Raw genomic sequence first — 8,759 nt, 5'->3', positions numbered from 1 at the left:
GAGAACAAGATTGGTGGATGGATACTATGAGCAACCACTTTGAAACGGGGTGGTGGGTGGCGCCACCTGTGAAATTGGGAGTTTGGTTGGCCTTCGCTATGACTAAAATAATAACCAGCACACACTCGCTTTGTGCCTTGTTGCGCCCAACTGCATATAGATGTTGCAATACATAAACAACCATCGCACAGGTTATATTATCCGCTATACTTTAGCGCAGAAAGAAATTCTATGACGTGTTTTCGATTTCCAGGAGCTTCCGTCGCATGCGGGCAGTAAAAAGATGGCCTTCGAGATTCGCGTATGCCATTCTTAGGAAGCCTTCTCTGGGCTGTAATTTGAAGAAATATATATAGAAAGGTTTAGTAAACAAGAAAAAAAAAGGTGTGGAAAGTGAGGGGGTGGAGCCCCTAGCCCAGAACTCCTCTGGCTTGTGCGGTCCGCCGTGCCTGGTCGAGGCTGGCGAGCCAAGTCTCCCATTGCTCCGTTCCGGAAAGTTTGCCGCCTACTTTCAGCTGTTTTGAAGCCCATCCATGCCCACCCACGACGCCTTGCGCTACTGCCCGTGCAACCTGCGCCGTCACTTCGTTTTAAACGACTTGTTGCTTTCGTCACCCTCTACTGTAGCAATAGAAATTGTTGACATGATCTCGGAGGTACACGTCCAGTGTGCGATGTTTCCGTGCGCGTTGTAACTTAGTCAGTCAGAAAGCATCAAATCTACGAGAACTAATCGCTCGTGTGGCGCGGGTTACACCCGTGTCATCCGCATTGCTTTCGTTTTGGTGTGGTGAATGTGTGCATATTGCGCTCCTGTCGTGCATGCCTTCTGTATTTATCGTGCGGCGCACGAATATTCTTGGAAAAAACCGCATGTCTCTGCCGCGTGAATGTGTCCTATGTGGTGGTGCCAGAAATGTGCGGCGGTGTACAATATGTTCGCAGCCAAGTGCTACCGTGCATTCCAGCGAATAGACACGGCTGCTTATGCACGGTTTTATTCAGTGTTTCTTCATTAGCTTTGTGATTTACTTGCGTCTGCGATAGAATCCACAAGGTACCCCAGTTGAAGAAGACAGCAGGAATTCATGTCGCAACTAGAGAAATTTCTGTTGTACGACAGAAGTTCCTCACGTTTCCGTAGTTCACAGACATTCCTGACGTTACGACAGAAATTCTGATGTCGCAACAGAAGCATTCTGTCGCGAAGACCAAGATCTCTGAAGTCGCAACAGAAACGTTCTGTCGCGACAACAAGAGTTCTGAAGTCGGAACAACAACTTTCTATCATGACAGCGACTCTTGACATTACGACAGCAATTCTGACGTCGCAACAGAAACATCCGGTCGCGACGGCCAAGAGTTCTGAAGTCGCAACAGAAGCGCTTTCCGTCGCTGCCCTTTAAAATTGTTTGTCAGTTTCGCATCGGTGGTGTGCACTGTACTTTTCTCTTGCGCGGTATTCAACCGTGCTTCTCTCAAGCCGCCAATGCTGATAGCACCGACACCGGTATTAAAGTCGACGTGGCCAATTGTTATAATTGTGCCGTGACGACGCGGCACCTACCCGCCTCCTCAAAATCGGCCGCTGATCAAAATCATACCATCTGCGGGAATGGCTGCGTATCCGTTTTGTTTTATTTGGTAAGATGTGGCACACAAGCCTGTGGACTTACATGTGCGGTTACACTGTCACATTAGTTAATTTCCCAGAATTATTGCAGAAGCTTATGCGAAGCGGAAAAGAAGTTTTCGGTTGTTCCACAAAGTTGCGTGAAAACTTGTCTCGCTCGGGTCTCATTAATCTGGTACAGCGCTGCCGTGAGAAGCCAGTATGCTGTCAGAATGAAGACTCATCCACGAGTGTTTATGTAGCTATTTTGCGTTGAGCACACGAATTATGTGCGCGCTCAAAAGTGTAAAGAGCGAGAGACAACTGTCGAAATTAGCAGTAACAACCCTAACAATGTCCCCGGTCGCCGTTGTCTATTTCTGAATTTCTTATTCAATATGCATATCGTACAGCAAAATCGATGTTCTATCACTCCACGATGTACTACCTGTCGATGGTAACAACACTTGTGCTCTTCTAGACATGCGGCAGCTGACGCGGTGGAGGGAACCCACATCTTGGCTTTTAAAATACAAATGTAAACAGCAACGGAGACAGTGGATTTTACTATTGACACAGCCAAAATGTACGCTGAGAGAGAACAGCGCCGTGGTGCAGTGGTAAGATGCTAGGCTCGTGATCCTTAGGTCCCAAGTTCGAATCCCGGTTGAGAAAATATTTTTTATACTTTTCTTTTTTTGTACTAAGAAATTTACATTTTCCTTAAAGAGGTCTCTCAATTTTAAATTAAATATTGATCAGGTTGTGTTTTTAAAGTGGGACATGACGTCACATTGTGACTGATTTTGTCTTCTTTGCCTTCTTCAATAAGTGTCCTGTTCCTGCTTGACAGTAAAATGCCTCTAGTGGGGTTGAAATATCATAGCAATCAAGCTGTAGAAATCGTACTATAAAGCAAAATTTTGCTTCACTATGTGTTTCACGAACCACCGAGTACACCCACCATTCACCCAGCATGCACATCATTTACCCACCATTTACATTTGACCCAGTACGTACATGCAGTATTCACCCAGCACATCCATCATTCACCCACCATTCCCACAGTTCACCCAGTATGTACCCACCATCCTCCCAGCACGCCCAGCATTCACCCACCATTTACACAGGTCACCCAGTAGTCATCCCACCATCCACCCACTACACCCACCATTCACCCAGCCCGCCCACCATTGAGACAAGTCACCCAGTATGTATCCCACCAATACATCCCACCATCTACCACTGTACCCACCATCCACCCATTATACCCACGATGAATTCCACCATCACCACCAAGTTTTCCATCATGCCCAGCACATTTTACATCATGCCCAGCATAAAATTCATGATGGGCAATGCTGGGATTTTCAATAGGGACGCTGCTTCCACATAAGGACGCACAGCCATATTCTCGTACGACTGGGGTAGCGGACAGATTTCAGGTAGCCGAACTATACTGCCAGTTTTTCTTGATTATCGGTGTTCCCAGGCGAAACGCTGGCTGCTGGATAGGCAATCTTTGGTTTTGTTATTGCTTATTCAGCGATGACGGTATGGAGAAAGACGCTATAGAGAAAAGCCACCTCCACCAACACTGACACTGAGAAAAGAAAAAGTGCAAAGCACGCGAACAACATGTACCTTAGGACGACGCTATCTTTATGGAAAGTGCGACGAAGCACATGGACAGCAACTGACCGATATTACCGCGGTATCTTTTTTTTTTTGTGTCAAGTGCGAATGCTCGGTATGCATATTTTAACGGTATGGCTTGGCACAACTACGCAAATAGTCTGTCCGTTACAACGGACAAATGGGCGAGATGGTGACTGATTTCGAAAACATGGCAGCGCCCGCCGCAGCGCTTCTGTGGTCGTCGGCGTTATCTCTTTGTGTAGAGATTCCACGATGCCATCTTTTCAAGATGAACACTGTGTCGCAGTGCTGGCATGGCCGTATACTATCTACCACGTAGGACAACATTAACGTCTACCGTGACAGGTAACCAAGGACATGAGAGTGGACCTGACTAACTGGCGGGCTCTCTCGGTGGAACTATAGAAAGAGGGCAACGAATACACAGCTACATGCCAGAGCTCGTCACATGTATTGGCGTGGCATGAGACAGTGTTCACTGGCAGGTGACGATAATCGACTGGTCCCCTGCCGGATCAGTGCTTCGCGCTCATGCCCCTTCACAGGTTTACGCTCAGGCAGCGGAACATTTTTTATTTTTTTATTTTTTATGAGTGTTGCAAGTAGATACAGAATACAGGAACTGTCAGTCCTCATCGAGCAGCAGCACACGCGCGCTCATAAAAGAGACAAGCTTATAATGTGGTGGCCCACAGAGAGCTAGCTGTCGTTGGAAAAGCGTTTGGGTCGGAACAAGAGACCGAACTTGAAAGAAGCAGCTCGTATCGAACGCTGACTCTCGCGCCACGGATTTTCGAGACCGCAGACGTATAAAGTCGCGGTCAGATAGCGCTGAGGATATCATTCCAACGGCCTCGATAATACCAACCTATCTGGGCAGGATCTGAATAAGCAAGCGGCAGGCTTACGTGTACGACACGGCTTCAACAGAAGGAGCGCATTCAGCCGTTTCTCCTTTCTAAGTACTCAAGACAGTGAGCAAGAGACCGGAGTGCAACGCGCGCAGAGATAACGCAAGCTCGCCCATTGTTTCTCCGTAACTGGCGAGAAGGATACCACACCCCTTCTATAGAGTCGCTGAAGAGTGTACTGTGCTGCTTATCTCAAAACGAAAATCGACTAAGGAAGCTTCTTTTTAAGAGCCCACGGACGCGCAAAGCTGCGCGGGAGCGCGCCACTCAATAATTTATAAACGCATAGCAAACAGGTCGCGCGACCAAGTGTCGATACAAAGCGCTCGCTTTTGACGCCCGGCTGAATGGGGCGCGTTTAGTAAGCTCGCTTGCTTATACAGAACCCGCCAGCCAGGTTCATTAAATCGCGCGATGTCACCACACCCATTTCAATAGCGTAGAAGGAAAAAGAGAAAGCGGCTCAAAAGCGGCAGGCAGACATTGCTTCGGAGGGCTCATTCATCCAGGCGAGAGAGGTAGAGACAGAGAGATAGGAGGTCCCCTTTCAGCCACAAGCTCTGGGACCTCCTCGTGTATACTTGTGTAAGCATGTATATATACTTATTAAATAAATAAATAAACTGAAACTGAAAGAGAGAGAGAGAGAGAAGATAATTCAGAGTTAAAGTACTGAAGCCAGGCGTATGGCGCACCCGACACTGGACACAAGGGCGGCACAGGACATACACACTGTTCCCATTGTCGGGTGCGCTACGCCTAAAGCCTTTCAGTACGTTATACAAACAATCCCGACGTGCAACCTTAGATCTAAGTCCCAGGCACGAACAGAAGAAAAAAACAAGATAAACAAAAGCTCGCAAGGTTGAAAACACTGCCACCGTGCTGTTCGCAGTAAATCCAACAAAAGAGAACGACCGCCATTGAGTGCGCAATGTATAACGCATTTACTTAAGCGTACGACTGCATTCAGTTTACAATAATGCATTCACACGTTATTGGTTCTTCGTGCTGCCGAGTATAGTCATAAAATGTGCGGCGGTTCACGATGATATATGTATATATATATATATACACACACACTTCGACACAGAAGTTCGGAGCATCAAAGGCTGTCAGCACGAGTTCTGCTCGAAGCTGTTCGTGTTACGACACGCGCATCAGACGGATTAGAATGGGAGAGCGTTAACTATAGCCGGTGACAACCCAAGAAAGCAGAGGCAAATACACAGATGAGCAAGACAAGGGCAACTCGTACAGATGCGCGCATAAGTCACGGCCGAGGCCAACTTCTTCCAACATTGTCGTTTCTCGGGGACTGCGTTTTACAGTGCGCAGACAAAAGATACAGTGCGGTTTTGTGGGCGGAGCTGGTACTGATTTCTCAGGTTGGTCACCGAGCACAATTGATTATGGCTTCTGAGCTGACATGACGAGAGAGAAAGAGAGAACTAAAATTAATTTTTATATTATATTATATGGCTTTTACGTGCCAAAACCAAGATATGATTACGAGGCACGCCGTATGAGGGACTCCGGATTAATTTCGACCGCTTGGGGTTCTCTGGCGTGCTCCCATCGAGCGGTGGACGCGATAGACAGGTAACATAGATCGGTGTAAACCATTTCTGAATAGTCGGAGGCGGCAAAACAGAGCATATCTGTGGCAGAATGTACAAAACTTATCGTTTGCAAGTGCTATTTCGGTAACGTATGTCCGTCACCAGCACTGGCTAGAATTTGTTCCTACGAACAATTCTAGCCCATAAGATTTTGTTTTCCCTTTCCTTTCTTTCCTTTTCTCCTAATAGGGGCTTTGATGTGTGCCTGTGTGAGGGCAATGTCGCCTGTGGGGACATAAAATTTTTGTCTAGCCTGTAGTCTGGTTTATTCCTGGCCCACTTCGGAGGTCTCACCTTAGCAGCAGCAGCAATAATAATAATAATAATAATAATAATAATAATAATAATAATAATAATAATAATAATAATAATAATAATAATAATAATAATAAAGGAAAGAAAGAAATGTGGGACCCAGAGATGGGGCGTAGCGAAGGGTGCCGCAACTATCAAGAAGCCCCACCGCCAACTTATCTAGCAAGAATGCGCTGCTTTCTCATGCCTCGATCCAGCGGTAAACCACAGTCGAGTGCGGGCAAAATGTAGCTGCCACGACGACTTGGCTGCGTTGAGAACAACTAGACGCGGTCTTCCCTGAACCTTGCCAACTTCCTTGCAAGCGACACTAAATGGAAGGGGAGCGAAAAGCCTCTGGACACGAAAATCGGCCTAACAAGCGGCCGTGAAGAAGGGGAGCGCTTTTGCAAGGTATGGAACAGGTTCGAATCGGCAGCTGAGGTGAGAAGGGCGCTTCAAGTGAGCCGGACGCAGGCGACCTTCAGGACAGCCAGGTGCATGGGGCGCAGGAAACAAATAGAAAATAAAAAAGAGGGTCACAGACCCTGGCTTCCCAGATAAATACCACAGGACGCCTCGGACGCTCCTTGCTTTTCGGTGTGGACAGCCGTAGAGACGAAACGAATGGCAAACAATCACTGAAGGGTGAAAGCTGTCACGTGGATAGTCGCAAGCAAAACTTTTTTCTAGAATTCCGCACATAGTCACGAACACGCGTAGCTTCTTTTCGCCGCCGTTGGTCTCCAAAATTTAGCTTGCGAGTGTATAAATATACAGGGTGTTACAGGAACATGTACAGGAACACGAAATGCATGCGTGTTCCAGATACATTTTTTAAAGAAAACGTTGTTTTATTCCTTGAAGTGCAAAGGTAACTGGAACACCAATGCATTTCGTCGGACACTGAAAACCAATATCTCGAAACTGGTGCAGTCCTGAGAATTCGTTCCAAGTGAATACGCCTTGCGAACTCACCGGTTATAATTCCTACCTTGAAATAGTGGACGTAATGTTAATAATTAAAAAAAGATAACTAACGTAACTATGCCAATTATTTAATTAAGCATTTTGATTTCTCGTAAAAGTAATGGCCGCCTGATCGAGTAGTTTAGATCAAAGGTTAGAATTGTGATATCTGTCACAGGCAATTTTTAAAAATTTGGTGAAGCTCAAAAAAAAGAAACATCCCGTATAAGAAGTCACAACGTTTCCGACAGAAACTCTCTGATGACATTGCAAGGAGCAAATCCTGGACGCGCCAGCGGCTTTATTCGTACTTTGTCACTAAAACGCGCTCTGTGGATGTTAGGTGCGTTGGTGTATGTAGCTTAGAAGGAAACTAGATTAACGCGAGGGCTCAGAGCCGCGAATTTCGCAGAATCGAGAGTGAGACAGATCACGTGACCACTGCAGTTAGGTGCGTGCACCTGCGTTGGTGCAGCGCGACACTTTCGCGGTGCCGGTGCGACCCGCTTTTGAAATGTTGCAGCCGCTCACGGAAGCCCACCTACACCTGCTTCTCGTTTCAGTTTTACTATAGTTGGCGCCATCCGTAGTTCGTTCTCGAAACATAGCGCTGCAGCTGCCGCGATCAGACCCCAGTGCTCACGTGAGCGGCATGTTTACTAAGATATCTTGCGAGGGCATTTGTGCCACAGCTTATCTTTCACGAACAATGGCCGATCGATTACGTCGGAGACTTTCGGGTAGCGCGTCGCAGCGGAGAGTAAACAGTGGGCACGGGGAACCCTTAGCTGCGCGCTAGACGGGCACTTGACAGGTACGCGAACGATATCGCTAAGGACAGCAGCAAACGTAGGGTGTTTTATGGACTGAAACACTATTATTTCAGACATGTCTCAGTGAAGCATAAGACATGTACAAATTAAACGATAGAGGTTATCTCTGAAGTACGGTTTTTTAGTGCGTACTTCCACCACGCCGGCCCGGACCTAAGCTTCTTCGGCTCAGTCAACTTCTCTCTCTCTCTCTCCCTTGGTGCTTACAGACAGGTTGGGCACACCTACGCGTGCCAAAGAGCTCACATTTTTTTCCGTATTCCTTGAAAAAGAGTTCTAGTTATAACCAGGGAAAGCTAAAGCAAATTTTTGTGCAGCTGTTTCCACACTAGCACAGACTGACTCAAGCGGTCAGAAAAAAAAAAGGGGGGGGGATGTCAGTTTAAAAGTTAAAGACTGCACAAGCGATACAAATTATCAGGCAAGATTTTGTGCTGCCTCCAAATGAGTACTTTTTCCAAAGCGACTCATCGTTTGCTCGTGAAATAAGTCGTTTCGTGCTGTTTTCATCCCGTGCTTTCCTCTGCACGCAGGCTGCCCGAAAACCGGAAGCTCGCAAGCGGCGGCGAGTCGACCCTCTTCTTCGCAGACGCAACCAAAAGGAAGTCAAGGGAACAAGGCTCGAATGTGCAGACGCCCTGCTCACCCCTGCCATCTCCCTTGCCCTTCCGATTTCCCTCGAAACCGCCGCCGCAACCTCTCCTGGAGAATCAAAACAGCGACTCGGCGACTCCAAGGTTGCACGAAACAGACCCGCTGACGGTGAGGAAAGCCACTTCCGCTTTGCCGAAAACGACAAGTACCGAAAAAAAAAAAGAAAACATAAAGAGCAGCAGAACGGGAGAAGCCGCGTCCCATC

The sequence above is a fragment of the Dermacentor variabilis genome, chromosome 6 (assembly GCF_050947875.1).
Source record: "Dermacentor variabilis isolate Ectoservices chromosome 6, ASM5094787v1, whole genome shotgun sequence".
Taxonomy (NCBI): domain Eukaryota; kingdom Metazoa; phylum Arthropoda; class Arachnida; order Ixodida; family Ixodidae; genus Dermacentor; species Dermacentor variabilis.
This window is presented reverse-complemented; position numbering follows the sequence as displayed.